Source organism: Amaranthus tricolor, chromosome 5 (genome assembly GCF_026212465.1).
Source record: "Amaranthus tricolor cultivar Red isolate AtriRed21 chromosome 5, ASM2621246v1, whole genome shotgun sequence".
In the NCBI taxonomy this organism is placed as follows: Eukaryota; Viridiplantae; Streptophyta; class Magnoliopsida; order Caryophyllales; family Amaranthaceae; genus Amaranthus; species Amaranthus tricolor.
In genome coordinates this window covers 1,677,323-1,694,311 of record NC_080051.1, presented here as the reverse complement: position 1 = coordinate 1,694,311, position 16,989 = coordinate 1,677,323, and positions in this window count along the sequence as shown.

Below are 16,989 nucleotides of genomic sequence, written 5' to 3'. Positions count from 1 at the left end.
TTTTCAGAGAAATCTTTTTCATATGGCAATGTGACAATATGCCTTTTTCTATCCCAAAAGGCATTTGGAATATCAGCACAAACTTTTGATGTAAAAATATTTTCTAAATTAAAAATTTTTTGTTGCAATTTTGATTGTTGTAATTGTTCTTCAATCCTTTGAAAAGAAATTTCTTCTTTTAAAGAAGAAATTTGAAATTCTTTTTGTTTTATTAAATTTATACTTTGTATTACTGAAGAATTTTGTAATAAATTAATATCTTTTTGTAACATGGGACTTAAAAAAGGAAATGATAATTGTTTCCCTAAAATTTTTGTATGAACACCTTTGTCATCAACCCAAAAAGGATAAATTTGTGTTAAAAAGGGAGTGCCTAATATTATTTCTTCCTTAATATCATTAATAATAATGAAAGTATTAGTAAAACTATAATTTTCATTTATGATCTTTCCTTTTGAAATTTTATATTTAATATCCATGGGTGAACTATTTGCACTATATAACCGAGTTTTTGTTTTTTCATAAAATTTAGTTGGGACTAATCCTTCCCTTAAGCAATTTTGATCCGCTCCACTATCAATTAAAGCAATATAGGTTTTTTGAAAATCTCCAATTTGAAAAGTAACTGGTGCATACCATTTTTGAAAATTAATTTTATTAATAACAGTGATAAAATCATCATCATCCCCATTAACTTTCTCTTTCCCCAAAGAAAGATTTTCTTTATAGATGGGGTTTTCTAAAATAGATAATTTTGTTTCAAGTTCGAAATCTTTGATTTGTAAATGCTTTAAACTATTTTTGATAGAAATGATGTCTTCTTTGATTTTATTTATTTCAAGTTGAAGATCTTTGACCGAAAGAGTTTGATTCTTAATAGGAATTAATTTAGAAGTCATTTCTTTGGAAGAGTATTTTTCTAATAATTTTGAAATATTGAAAGGTTCAATTTGAGGAATTGGAATACTTTCTTTGTTTTTAGAGGTAGAGGTTTCACCCAAAACCATAGTTTTGAGTTTCAAAAGGGTTTCTCTTTTGATCTCTTTATCTTGGATTTTGTCAACGAGATCAAAAAGAAATTCCACATTTTTCTCTTTATCTGTTAAAACATTAATGCAGTTGATAGGAGAGGAAGAAATCGAAGATTCAGAATCAGAAGTTTGATCATTAATTTGTAAAATTTCGTCATCTTCCTTTTCTGAAGAAGAAGAAGAAGTAGACTCAGGGGTTTGTAATAATATTTTGGATATTTTATCTCCTAGCTCAGAGTCGTTAATAAATAATTCTTGAATCTTTTTCTTTGTGGTACAAGCATTTGCTTTATGTCCAGGTTTTCCACACGAATAACAAAAGATTTTGAAAGCTTTGTTTGATTTTCGGAAATTTCCGAAATTTTTCTTTCCTCGTTTCTTTCGATAATAAGAAGGATAAGAATTTTTATTTTTATCTTTTGAAAATTTAGAAAATTGTTTTTTAATTTTCTTTTTTGTAGAGGGAGCTCTAATAGCTTCCATACCAAATGCTTCACAGAAACATCCAATTTCTTTCCTAGATTGTTTCTTTTCAGAGGTATATTTGGCTTGGAGTTTGAGTTCTTCACATAAAGAAAGACCTTCCTTTTTAATGAAAGCGAAAAGTCCTCCATAAGTAGTATTATTAAGAGCTTGTTCTTTATCTGTATCATGTTCAGCTATTTTTCTAAAAATTCTTTGAGCAAATAATTTTGGTAGTCCTGATATAAATTTTTCTTTCCAAAAACTTTGATTGCAATCTTGTCTTTGTAAAACATAACTAAAGAAGGTATCTTTATACCATCTATAGTCACTTAATGTTGGGCAACGTAAATTTGTAAAATCGTTTCTCCAGAAGAAAGAGTTTGAGTAGGGTTACCGACAAAATGAAAGGCAATAACTATGATTAAGAAATCACAGCAGTCAGATTTTTGAAATACATTTCCTTGATCATCCATGATGTCAGTAACGTGATTCAAAATTTCTAATCTGTCTTGTAAAGTGAGAAGATTATCCCACCAGTTTTTTAATTGCCCAGTAAAACCTGATATAATAAAACCAAAAATTATTTGTTCATCCAAAGGTTTTGCCTTGTAAGCTACAATAGCCATTCCCATATTTTGAAGAGTATTAAGAATTTCATAATCAGATTTTCCATCTATGTTCCATTCATGGATCATATCTGGGGAAAAGGATTTGGAGGTAAATGTAGACCTTTCTTCATATTGAAGATCAACAGGAGTAGGCCTAGGATAATAGTTTTTTGTAGGGATATTCTTCCAAGATGATCGTATTTTATTAATTTGATGAGGATCATTATCAGATTCTTGAAATTGCTTTGCAACTTTTGAAATGATTAAAGACTCAGAATTTTCTTCATCAGAAGATATCTCTGAACTTTGATATTTACTCAAAACCTTAATATGACTTGGACTATCTGCTAATTTTTGTAAAGATTTTTGAATTTTATCTAACACTGCAGAATTAGAGTTAGAAGAAGTAAAACCATTTTTTGGAAACATTTGAGTCATAGGTATAGTTAATCCTGGTGGTTTGAAATGCGGTGCAGAAACCTTATTAGATCCTAATGATGCAATTGTATTAGGGGCTATGGATCTAGAGGTTTCTTTTTGTAAATTATCAACCTTATTTGAAAGTTGATCTACTTGTGTAGCAACGGTATGAAGGATTTGATTTGTAAAATTATTTTGATGATAAATTTTAATGATGTCTTCTACATTTGGAGTTTTATCTGTTTGATCTACTCTTCCTTCTTTAAAAGGACTAGCCTTTATTTCACGGTCATAATAGGGAAAAGTAATATTTTGTAATGGTGGATGAACTGAACTAATTGTTTGTCCATCCTTCAAAACCCAATTTTTTTGAAGTTTGGTTTGTACAAATATGTGATTTTGAGAATATGGATTAGCAATACCTTGTTTTTCACAAAACAATAAAAACCATGTAAAAAACGGGATATTAATTTGAATAGTATTCATATCTTTATACCATACATCTCTTATTGAGTCTTTAAAGGAGCGAGAAAAAGATCTAAACCAATCTCGATGTTCAGCATTGTGAGAGGAATTAAATTCATCTCTTAGATAGTTTTTATCTATTTCAAAATCTTTAGTAATTGTATTGATAGAGTCAAAATTTTGCATATCAGACATTGTGGGAGATGCAGGTCTAGATGAAGAGATTTGAGAAGTTTGAGAAGCATTTGCTTCATATTCAGGAATAGGAGATTTATATCTGACTTTGATTGGTTCAGAAATGACTGAAGTTGTTTTTTGAGGAAAAGAAAAAGATCTTCGTGGATAGTTGGAAGAAGAAGTACAAGGAGAACTAGATAATTCTCTCATAGACCCAAACCTTATAAGAACTTTATTTTCGTCTTCCTCAATGCATTCTATTTCTTGTCTTATGTTTCTAGGAGGCATTGGATTTGAGAATTGAAATGTCTCAGGAATAGAAATTTGATCCCATCTCAAGGTTTTTGCTGTAGAAACTATTGATTTAGTATTCTCAGCATGAACCTCTATAAAAATAGTTTCTTCTTTTGAAGAAGCCTCATGTATGAATTTTGGATTAACTGTGGAATTCATTAATCTAAAATAAACACGGAAAACAATTGCAAAATTTCTAGCAAACTCTTTAAATTTATTATTTAAAATTTGAATATCTAAAATTAATGAAGATAAGATTAATGGGTCTTGAAGATCTACTGTAAAGTTTGGAAAACAATTGAAATATATTGGGCCATTACAGATATTAGTTTGAATCATAGCCAAAACAGAATCTTTATAATTATTAAGTCGATCGTCTCTGAGAGCTAGGAAAATTGGACAATCAACTCCTTTATGAACTAATGGTTTTATTCCTATTTGAACAAGGCCAAAATGAATGAATCTAAATCTGTGTTTGAGATAAGCTTTAATGCTGGATTCTGAAAGTAAATGCATAGTTTCAGATTCTTTTTGAATGCTTCTAGTCTCTTCATGAGTTTTGATGCTAAATGCAGTCTTAAAATCAGTAATGCCTATATGATAAATTTTTGTAAGATTTTCTTTTGGAATTTCCCAATTTGAAAAGTTCTTTTCTATATGAACTTCACTACTTTGAATTATATTATTAGGTGATCCTAAACTAATAGCTTTCCTTAACCAGTTTGCCATTAATAAATTAAATGTTGCATAAACTAAATATGACTGAATTGAATGGGAACAGTGGGACCACCTAACCGAGAACACCAAGACTTAAAATGGCTTACCAACAACTTAATTAGGCTGACCAAGCACTTTACCAACACTCAATACAAATGCAATTTAATAAATGCACAATTAATCAATTTAATAACTTACTGGCTCTGATACCAATAGGGAGTACAGGATCGATAGAGAAAATAATTTAATAATTTTGTGGATATAAATCTTATTATATAATTGATAATAATAAGATAAGTAAAGAAAGTTAGATTTATTTGAGATAAGACTTAAACAAAAGAAAATTACAGGATGCTCTCATCTTAGAGCTAGACACTTTATTTATACACAAAGGAAGAGATAAGGTGCAATCTGCTCTTCCAATAAGAAATTAAAGAGAAAAAGTAAATAGTACAAACATAATTATTAAAGTTACACTATAATACTGTAGAAGATGCTTTGAATTACTATTGAAGATGCTTTACTGTTGAAGATGCTTTGAATCACTGTTGGAGATGCTTTTGATTTCGTCATTGCTTACGTTTGTGCTTCCGGATGAATTAATTTGAGTTGTTGAACATTTGAATGATACTTTTGATTTCGTCATTGCTTACGTTTGTGCTTCCGGATGAATTAATTTGAGTTGTTGAACATTTGAATTGAACTTTTGTGAACTCAATATTAAAAGTCGTATGGATCTTGAGCAAATGGGCCACCAAATGTTGGATCATAAGACTCATTTGAAAACTCCGATAAAATCTCATCAGAGGATTCTTCTGATAATATTTTCTTTGCATATTGTGGATCTTCAAGAATCTTTTTGAGAATAGCTTTCTGGACTTTAGATAATGATTCTGAGTTTGGACTTTCTACTTTGGGGTTTTTATTGTGTTGAGGAGAGTTTGAATTTGATGTTGCTTTTGAGGGTGAAGGTTTGTTGGTGGTTGATGGAGATTGGTATTCCATTTTTATACCGGTTTGAAAAAAGGAGATAACATTTTTTGTTGAACAAATTTCTAAGGTAAATTTGTCCCACCATTTAATTTTGAATTCTCTTATTAATGAATATGGATATGGACGTGGAAGGTGTTGTTTGAGACAGTAACTCCAACATAGAATCCATGGAATTTTAAATTCTGCATGAAACATGACTGGAGTTTCATAAGCTTGATAATTTGAATTGGCAACAAAAGTTGTGAAACCCTCATTGCATTCTTTTGGATAAATTTGAGGAGTTGGTCCAAATAAATACCACCAATGATAAAACCACATAGGATATTTCTTTGGACAATATTTGTCAAATATAAAAAACCATGAATGATCAAATGGTCTGAATAAAAATGCTCTATACCAGGCCATTTTGTAATCATAGTATGAGTAATTTTGAGGGAAAAATCTTTTTGAAAAAATTCGTTCTGCATAAGGGTCTCCCCATTCTACAGACGAAATAATTTTCTTAAAAATACATTTTGAATAAATTATTTTTTCTGAAGAATCCTTGATATGTTGGATTTCAACAGAGTTTGAATCTACTAAAATAAATTCATAAAACCTTTGAGTTTTAAAACGATTTTCTGGTATCCATTCGCAACCTTTTGGAAAAGTTTTTTGATTGATTGAATTAATAATTTGTGGGCTTTGAGGAATTGTAAAATTAGTGAGATATACATTTTCTATTTCGGTTTTTGTAATGTATGCAGATTTGGTAAAGCTTTGTGTTGGTATTTTTGTAGTTGGTTCTTTTTGTTTTGAATTTGAAATAATATTTTGTGAAGTAGGCTCTTGAACAATTTGTGAATATGGAAGTGGGGGAAAATCATTTAGTTGAGTAAATTTGTTTGAAATGGATAGGGTAGTTTGAAGATTTTTGGAGGATGAAAATTTATTTTGTTCTGTTTTGTTTGGTTTTGGATCTGGTTCCATTTCGTAATCATCTGAACTCTGGAACCCTTTGAGTTTTTCTTGCTGATTCTTCTTCCTTGGCATTATGATGTCCCTGTAGAAATTCTCTGGTTAAGAAATCAGGGAGAGAGTTACTTTCGCCTCTTATATGCTCTATTTGAAAATCAAATACTGATAAAATTGCTTGCCATCTTGCAAAAATTTGTTTAGAAACAATGTTTTTGACATCCTTTTCTAGAACCTCTTTTGCAGATTTGCAGTCGATCCTTATCAAAAATTTTTTGTTGTAAAGATCATCTTGAAATTTTGAAACGCATAGTACTATAGATAAAATTTCCTTTTTAATGGTAGAATAATTTTTTTGAGGTCCGAGCCAGAGACCTGAATGAAATCTAACTAATTGTTCTTTTGTATCTATTCTTTGTTTTAATATGCCACCATATCCTATTTCTGATGCATCTGTTTCTACTATCATGAATGCAGATGGATCTGGAATGCCTAGACATGGAAGTGATTTGATTTTTTGTTTTAATTCAATAATAGTCTTAGTATGAATTTCTGACCAGGGAGGCGGATTTTTTTGAAGTCTTTGAAAGAGGGGCATGCAAATTTGTCTGAGCTTTGGGAAAAAATCTGATATATAATTTAGACATCCCAAAAATCTTTGTAACTGGGTTTTGTCTTTAATTTCGTTAGGGAATTTTTCTGCAAATTCTAAAGACCTTGTAATTGGCTTGATTGTTCCTTTATAAATGTCATGTCCCAAAAATCTAATTTTTGTTTGAAATAATTTCATTTTAGTGGCAGAAACTACTAAACCATTTTTTTCAACAGTGTTTAGAAATATATGTAAATGTTTGAAATGTTGATCAATATCATGAGAAAAAATTAAAACATCATCTATATAAACAATTATGAATGAAGAAAATTGATTGAAAATATCATTCATTATATGTTGAAATTCAGAAGGAGCATTTTTAAGTCCAAAAGGCATTACATTCCACTCATAATGTCCAAATGGTACCGTGAATGCAGTTTTATACCTATCTTCTTTAGCAATTTGTATTTGCCAGAAACCAGATTTCATATCAAATTTTGAAAATATTTTGGCTTTATATAAGCGATTAATTAAATCTCTTTTATTTGGGATTGGATATCTTATCCATTGAAGAACTTTGTTTAAAGGTTTGTAATTAATAACTAATCTAGGAACTCCTCTTTCTTTTTCTGCTGCATTCATAACATAAAATGCTGCACAGCTCCAAGGAGATTTGGATGGAGTTATTAATTTTTTATCTAAAAGAGTTTGAATTTCTTTCTTGCAGAATTCAAGATGCTCAGAATTCATTTGGATGGGTCTAGCTTTTGTAGGAATATTTTTTTCAGAGAAATCTTTTTCATATGGCAATGTGACAATATGCCTTTTTCTATCCCAAAAGGCATTTGGAATATCAGCACAAACTTTTGATGTAAAAATATTTTCTAAATTAAAAATTTTTTGTTGCAATTTTGATTGTTGTAATTGTTCTTCAATCCTTTGAAAAGAAATTTCTTCTTTTAAAGAAGAAATTTGAAATTCTTTTTGTTTTATTAAATTTATACTTTGTATTACTGAAGAATTTTGTAATAAATTAATATCTTTTTGTAACATGGGACTTAAAAAAGGAAATGATAATTGTTTCCCTAAAATTTTTGTATGAACACCTTTGTCATCAACCCAAAAAGGATAAATTTGTGTTAAAAAGGGAGTGCCTAATATTATTTCTTCCTTAATATCATTAATAATAATGAAAGTATTAGTAAAACTATAATTTTCATTTATGATCTTTCCTTTTGAAATTTTATATTTAATATCCATGGGTGAACTATTTGCACTATATAACCGAGTTTTTGTTTTTTCATAAAATTTAGTTGGGACTAATCCTTCCCTTAAGCAATTTTGATCCGCTCCACTATCAATTAAAGCAATATAGGTTTTTTGAAAATCTCCAATTTGAAAAGTAACTGGTGCATACCATTTTTGAAAATTAATTTTATTAATAACAGTGATAAAATCATCATCATCCCCATTAACTTTCTCTTTCCCCAAAGAAAGATTTTCTTTATAGATGGGGTTTTCTAAAATAGATAATTTTGTTTCAAGTTCGAAATCTTTGATTTGTAAATGCTTTAAACTATTTTTGATAGAAATGATGTCTTCTTTGATTTTATTTATTTCAAGTTGAAGATCTTTGACCGAAAGAGTTTGATTCTTAATAGGAATTAATTTAGAAGTCATTTCTTTGGAAGAGTATTTTTCTAATAATTTTGAAATATTGAAAGGTTCAATTTGAGGAATTGGAATACTTTCTTTGTTTTTAGAGGTAGAGGTTTCACCCAAAACCATAGTTTTGAGTTTCAAAAGGGTTTCTCTTTTGATCTCTTTATCTTGGATTTTGTCAACGAGATCAAAAAGAAATTCCACATTTTTCTCTTTATCTGTTAAAACATTAATGCAGTTGATAGGAGAGGAAGAAATCGAAGATTCAGAATCAGAAGTTTGATCATTAATTTGTAAAATTTCGTCATCTTCCTTTTCTGAAGAAGAAGAAGAAGTAGACTCAGGGGTTTGTAATAATATTTTGGATATTTTATCTCCTAGCTCAGAGTCGTTAATAAATAATTCTTGAATCTTTTTCTTTGTGGTACAAGCATTTGCTTTATGTCCAGGTTTTCCACACGAATAACAAAAGATTTTGAAAGCTTTGTTTGATTTTCGGAAATTTCCGAAATTTTTCATTCCTCGTTTCTTTCGATAATAAGAAGGATAAGAATTTTTATTTTTATCTTTTGAAAATTTAGAAAATTGTTTTTTAATTTTCTTTTTTGTAGAGGGAGCTCTAATAGCTTCCATACCAAATGCTTCACAGAAACATCCAATTTCTTTCCTAGATTGTTTCTTTTCAGAGGTATATTTGGCTTGGAGTTTGAGTTCTTCACATAAAGAAAGACCTTCCTTTTTAATGAAAGCGAAAAGTCCTCCATAAGTAGTATTATTAAGAGCTTGTTCTTTATCTGTATCATGTTCAGCTATTTTTCTAAAAATTCTTTGAGCAAATAATTTTGGTAGTCCTGATATAAATTTTTCTTTCCAAAAACTTTGATTGCAATCTTGTCTTTGTAAAACATAACTAAAGAAGGTATCTTTATACCATCTATAGTCACTTAATGTTGGGCAACGTAAATTTTGTAAAATCGTTTCTCCAGAAGAAAGAGTTTGAGTAGGGTTACCGACAAAATGAAAGGCAATAACTATGATTAAGAAATCACAGCAGTCAGATTTTTGAAATACATTTCCTTGATCATCCATGATGTCAGTAACGTGATTCAAAATTTCTAATCTGTCTTGTAAAGTGAGAAGATTATCCCACCAGTTTTTTAATTGCCCAGTAAAACCTGATATAATAAAACCAAAAATTATTTGTTCATCCAAAGGTTTTGCCTTGTAAGCTACAATAGCCATTCCCATATTTTGAAGAGTATTAAGAATTTCATAATCAGATTTTCCATCTATGTTCCATTCATGGATCATATCTGGGGAAAAGGATTTGGAGGTAAATGTAGACCTTTCTTCATATTGAAGATCAACAGGAGTAGGCCTAGGATAATAGTTTTTTGTAGGGATATTCTTCCAAGATGATCGTATTTTATTAATTTGATGAGGATCATTATCAGATTCTTGAAATTGCTTTGCAACTTTTGAAATGATTAAAGACTCAGAATTTTCTTCATCAGAAGATATCTCTGAACTTTGATATTTACTCAAAACCTTAATATGACTTGGACTATCTGCTAATTTTTGTAAAGATTTTTGAATTTTATCTAACACTGCAGAATTAGAGTTAGAAGAAGTAAAACCATTTTTTGGAAACATTTGAGTCATAGGTATAGTTAATCCTGGTGGTTTGAAATGCGGTGCAGAAACCTTATTAGATCCTAATGATGCAATTGTATTAGGGGCTATGGATCTAGAGGTTTCTTTTTGTAAATTATCAACCTTATTTGAAAGTTGATCTACTTGTGTAGCAACGGTATGAAGGATTTGATTTGTAAAATTATTTTGATGATAAATTTTAATGATGTCTTCTACATTTGGAGTTTTATCTGTTTGATCTACTCTTCCTTCTTTAAAAGGACTAGCCTTTATTTCACGGTCATAATAGGGAAAAGTAATATTTTGTAATGGTGGATGAACTGAACTAATTGTTTGTCCATCCTTCAAAACCCAATTTTTTTGAAGTTTGGTTTGTACAAATATGTGATTTTGAGAATATGGATTAGCAATACCTTGTTTTTCACAAAACAATAAAAACCATGTAAAAAACGGGATATTAATTTGAATAGTATTCATATCTTTATACCATACATCTCTTATTGAGTCTTTAAAGGAGCGAGAAAAAGATCTAAACCAATCTCGATGTTCAGCATTGTGAGAGGAATTAAATTCATCTCTTAGATAGTTTTTATCTATTTCAAAATCTTTAGTAATTGTATTGATAGAGTCAAAATTTTGCATATCAGACATTGTGGGAGATGCAGGTCTAGATGAAGAGATTTGAGAAGTTTGAGAAGCATTTGCTTCATATTCAGGAATAGGAGATTTATATCTGACTTTGATTGGTTCAGAAATGACTGAAGTTGTTTTTTGAGGAAAAGAAAAAGATCTTCGTGGATAGTTGGAAGAAGAAGTACAAGGAGAACTAGATAATTCTCTCATAGACCCAAACCTTATAAGAACTTTATTTTCGTCTTCCTCAATGCATTCTATTTCTTGTCTTATGTTTAGGATCACCTATTAGTTTAGAAGATGCTTTAAGACTGCATTTATATAAAGAAAATTAGTTTAGAAGATTTATTATCAGAAGAATCCTTGTTCATTCTATATGTTTAGGATTCTTTTGATAATATTATCTAGTTAATCCTTGTTCATTCTTCATTCTTATTTGAGATTTTGATAATAGTAAATAAAATCCTTGTTCATGGTTTGTTCATTCTATTCCCTATTAATTATTTGAGATAATAGTCTTAGGATTAATCGCTTATATAAAGCCAAAATATTTTCTTAGATTTAGGATTAATTTGAGATAATAATTCTTAGGATTAATTTGAGATAATAGTAAATAAAAATTTGAGATAATAGTCTTAGGATTTTATTCCCAATAAGTAAAATTATTATTTACTATTAAGATAATAATTAATAGGGAATAATTTTATCTAAAGTCTTATCTCAAATAATTCTTCATTCTTTAAGACTATTATCTCAAATAAATTTTTTGTTCATGGATCACCTATTATCTCAAATAAATCTAACTTTCTTTACTTATCTTATTATCATCTTGGAAGAATATCCCTACAAAAAACTATTATCCTAGGCCTACTCCTGTTGATCTTCAATATGAAGAAAGGTCTACATTTACCTCCAAATCCTTCATACCGTTGCTACACAAGTAGATCAACTTTCAAATAAGGTTGATAATTTACAAAAAGAAACCTCTAGATCCATAGCCCCTAATACAATTGCATCATTAGGATCTAATAAGGTTTCTGCACCGCATTTCAAACCACCAGGATTAACTATACCTATGACTCAAATGTTTCCAAAAAATGGTTTTACTTCTTCTAACTCTAATTCTGCAGTGTTAGATAAAATTCAAAAATTTTTAGAAAAATAGCTGAACATGATACAGATAAAGAACAAGCTCTTAATAATACTACTTATGGAGGACTTTTCGCTTTCATTAAAAAGGAAGGTCTTTCTTTATGTGAAGAACTCAAACTCCAAGCCAAATATACCTCTGAAAAGAAACAATCTAGGAAAGAAATTGGATGTTTCTGTGAAGCATTTGGTATGGAAGCTATTAGAGCTCCCTCTACAAAAAAGAAAATTAAAAAACAATTTTCTAAATTTTCAAAAGATAAAAATAAAAATTCTTATCCTTCTTATTATCGAAAGAAACGAGGAAAGAAAAATTTCGGAAATTTCCGAAAATCAAACAAAGCTTTCAAAATCTTTTGTTATTCGTGTGGAAAACCTGGACATAAAGCAAATGCTTGTACCACAAAGAAAAAGATTCAAGAATTATTTATTAACGACTCTGAGCTAGGAGATAAAATATCCAAAATATTATTACAAACCCCTGAGTCTACTTCTTCTTCTTCTTCAGAAAAGGAAGATGACGAAATTTTACAAATTAATGATCAAACTTCTGATTCTGAATCTTCGATTTCTTCCTCTCCTATCAACTGCATTAATGTTTTAACAGATAAAGAGAAAAATGTGGAATTTCTTTTTGATCTCGTTGACAAAATCCAAGATAAAGAGATCAAAAGAGAAACCCTTTTGAAACTCAAAACTATGGTTTTGGGTGAAACCTCTACCTCTAAAAACAAAGAAAGTATTCCAATTCCTCAAATTGAACCTTTCAATATTTCAAAATTATTAGAAAAATACTCTTCCAAAGAAATGACTTCTAAATTAATTCCTATTAAGAATCAAACTCTTTCGGTCAAAGATCTTCAACTTGAAATAAATAAAATCAAAGAAGACATCATTTCTATCAAAAATAGTTTAAAGCATTTACAAATCAAAGATTTCGAACTTGAAACAAAATTATCTATTTTAGAAAACCCCATCTATAAAGAAAATCTTTCTTTGGGGAAAGAGAAAGTTAATGGGGATGATGATGATTTTATCACTGTTATTAATAAAATTAATTTTCAAAAATGGTATGCACCAGTTACTTTTCAAATTGGAGATTTTCAAAAAACCTATATTGCTTTAATTGATAGTGGAGCGGATCAAAATTGCTTAAGGGAAGGATTAGTCCCAACTAAATTTTATGAAAAAACAAAAACTCGGTTATATAGTGCAAATAGTTCACCCATGGATATTAAATATAAAATTTCAAAAGGAAAGATCATAAATGAAAATTATAGTTTTACTAATACTTTCATTATTATTAATGATATTAAGGAAGAAATAATATTAGGCACTCCCTTTTTAACACAAATTTATCCTTTTTGGGTTGATGACAAAGGTGTTCATACAAAAATTTTAGGGAAACAATTATCATTTCCTTTTTTAAGTCCCATGTTACAAAAAGATATTAATTTATTACAAAATTCTTCAGTAATACAAAGTATAAATTTAATAAAACAAAAAGAATTTCAAATTTCTTCTTTAAAAGAAGAAATTTCTTTTCAAAGGATTGAAGAACAATTACAACAATCAAAATTGCAACAAAAAATTTTTAATTTAGAAAATATTTTTACATCAAAAGTTTGTGCTGATATTCCAAATGCCTTTTGGGATAGAAAAAGGCATATTGTCACATTGCCATATGAAAAAGATTTCTCTGAAAAAAATATTCCTACAAAAGCTAGACCCATCCAAATGAATTCTGAGCATCTTGAATTCTGCAAGAAAGAAATTCAAACTCTTTTAGATAAAAAATTAATAACTCCATCCAAATCTCCTTGGAGCTGTGCAGCATTTTATGTTATGAATGCAGCAGAAAAAGAAAGAGGAGTTCCTAGATTAGTTATTAATTACAAACCTTTAAACAAAGTTCTTCAATGGATAAGATATCCAATCCCAAATAAAAGAGATTTAATTAATCGCTTATATAAAGCCAAAATATTTTCAAAATTTGATATGAAATCTGGTTTCTGGCAAATACAAATTGCTAAAGAAGATAGGTATAAAACTGCATTCACGGTACCATTTGGACATTATGAGTGGAATGTAATGCCTTTTGGACTTAAAAATGCTCCTTCTGAATTTCAACATCTAATGAATGATATTTTCAATCAATTTTCTTCATTCATAATTGTTTATATAGATGATGTTTTAATTTTTTCTCATGATATTGATCAACATTTCAAACATTTACATATATTTCTAAACACTGTTGAAAAAAATGGTTTAGTAGTTTCTGCCACTAAAATGAAATTATTTCAAACAAAAATTAGATTTTTGGGACATGACATTTATAAAGGAACAATCAAGCCAATTACAAGGTCTTTAGAATTTGCAGAAAAATTCCCTAACGAAATTAAAGACAAAACCCAGTTACAAAGATTTTTGGGATGTCTAAATTATATATCAGATTTTTTCCCAAAGCTCAGACAAATTTGCATGCCCCTCTTTCAAAGACTTCAAAAAAATCCGCCTCCCTGGTCAGAAATTCATACTAAGACTATTATTGAATTAAAACAAAAAATCAAATCACTTCCATGTCTAGGCATTCCAGATCCATCTGCATTCATGATAGTAGAAACAGATGCATCAGAAATAGGATATGGTGGCATATTAAAACAAAGAATAGATACAAAAGAACAATTAGTTAGATTTCATTCAGGTCTCTGGCTCGGACCTCAAAAAAATTATTCTACCATTAAAAAGGAAATTTTATCTATAGTACTATGCGTTTCAAAATTTCAAGATGATCTTTACAACAAAAAATTTTTGATAAGGATCGACTGCAAATCTGCAAAAGAGGTTCTAGAAAAGGATGTCAAAAACATTGTTTCTAAACAAATTTTTGCAAGATGGCAAGCAATTTTATCAGTATTTGATTTTCGAATAGAGCATATAAGAGGCGAAAGTAACTCTCTCCCTGATTTCTTAACCAGAGAATTTCTACAGGGACATCATAATGCCAAGGAAGAAGAATCAGCAAGAAAAACTCAAAGGGTTCCAGAGTTCAGATGATTACGAAATGGAACCAGATCCAAAACCAAACAAAACAGAACAAAATAAATTTTCATCCTCCAAAAATCTTCAAACTACCCTATCCATTTCAAACAAATTTACTCAACTAAATGATTTTCCCCCACTTCCATATTCACAAATTGTTCAAGAGCCTACTTCACAAAATATTATTTCAAATTCAAAACAAAAAGAACCAACTACAAAAATACCAACACAAAGCTTTACCAAATCTGCATACATTACAAAAACCGAAATAGAAAATGTATATCTCACTAATTTTACAATTCCTCAAAGCCCACAAATTATTAATTCAATCAATCAAAAAACTTTTCCAAAAGGTTGCGAATGGATACCAGAAAATCGTTTTAAAACTCAAAGGTTTTATGAATTTATTTTAGTAGATTCAAACTCTGTTGAAATCCAACATATCAAGGATTCTTCAGAAAAAATAATTTATTCAAAATGTATTTTTAAGAAAATTATTTCGTCTGTAGAATGGGGAGACCCTTATGCAGAACGAATTTTTTCAAAAAGATTTTTCCCTCAAAATTACTCATACTATGATTACAAAATGGCCTGGTATAGAGCATTTTTATTCAGACCATTTGATCATTCATGGTTTTTTATATTTGACAAATATTGTCCAAAGAAATATCCTATGTGGTTTTATCATTGGTGGTATTTATTTGGACCAACTCCTCAAATTTATCCAAAAGAATGCAATGAGGGTTTCACAACTTTTGTTGCCAATTCAAATTATCAAGCTTATGAAACTCCAGTCATGTTTCATGCAGAATTTAAAATTCCATGGATTCTATGTTGGAGTTACTGTCTCAAACAACACCTTCCACGTCCATATCCATATTCATTAATAAGAGAATTCAAAATTAAATGGTGGGACAAATTTACCTTAGAAATTTGTTCAACAAAAAATGTTATCTCCTTTTTTCAAACCGGTATAAAAATGGAATACCAATCTCCATCAACCACCAACAAACCTTCACCCTCAAAAGCAACATCAAATTCAAACTCTCCTCAACACAATAAAAACCCCAAAGTAGAAAGTCCAAACTCAGAATCATTATCTAAAGTCCAGAAAGCTATTCTCAAAAAGATTCTTGAAGATCCACAATATGCAAAGAAAATATTATCAGAAGAATCCTCTGATAATATTGTGATAGTAGAATGCATTGAAAGAATGAAGAATGAACAAGGATTAGTTTAAAAAAATTTGAAAAGTAAAGAAAGTTAGATTTCCCTATAAGATTTATTATCAGAAGAATCCTTGTTCATTCTTCATTGATCATTGATCCTTGTTCATTCTTCATCGTTCATTCCTCATTGATCATTGATCCTTGTTCATTCTTCATCGTTCATTCGTCATTGACCATTAATCCTTGTTCATTCTTCATCGTTCATTCGTCATTGACCATTAATCCTTGTTCATTCTTCATCGATCATTCTTCACTGATCATTGTTCCTTGTTCATTCTTCATCGTTCATTCTTCATTGATCATTGATCCTTGTTCATTCTTCATCGTTCATTCTTCATTGAGCATTGATCCTTGTTCATTCTTCATCGTTCATTCTTCATTGATCATTGATCCTTGTTCATTCTTCATCGTGCATTCGTCATTGACCATTAATCCTTGTTCATTCTTCATCGTTCATTCTTCATTGATCATTGATCCTTGTTCAATCTTCATCGTTCATTCTTCATTGATCATTGATCCTTGTTCATTCTTCATCGTTAATTCGTCATTGACCATTAATCCTTGTTCATTCTTCATCGTTCATTCGTCATTGATCATTGATCCTTGTTCATTCTTCATCGTTCATTCGTCATTGACCATTACTCCTTGTTCATTCTTCATCGTTCATTCTTCATTGATCATTGATCCTTGTTCATTCTTCATCGTTCATTCGTCATTGACCATTAATCCTTGTTCATTCTTCATCGTTCATTCTTCATTGATCATTGTTCCTTGTTCATTCTTCATCGTTCATTCTTCATTGAGAATTGATCCTTGTTCATTCTTCATCGTTCATTCTTCATTGATCATTGATCCTTGTTCATTCTTCATCGTTCATTCGTCATTGATCATTGATCCTTGTTCAT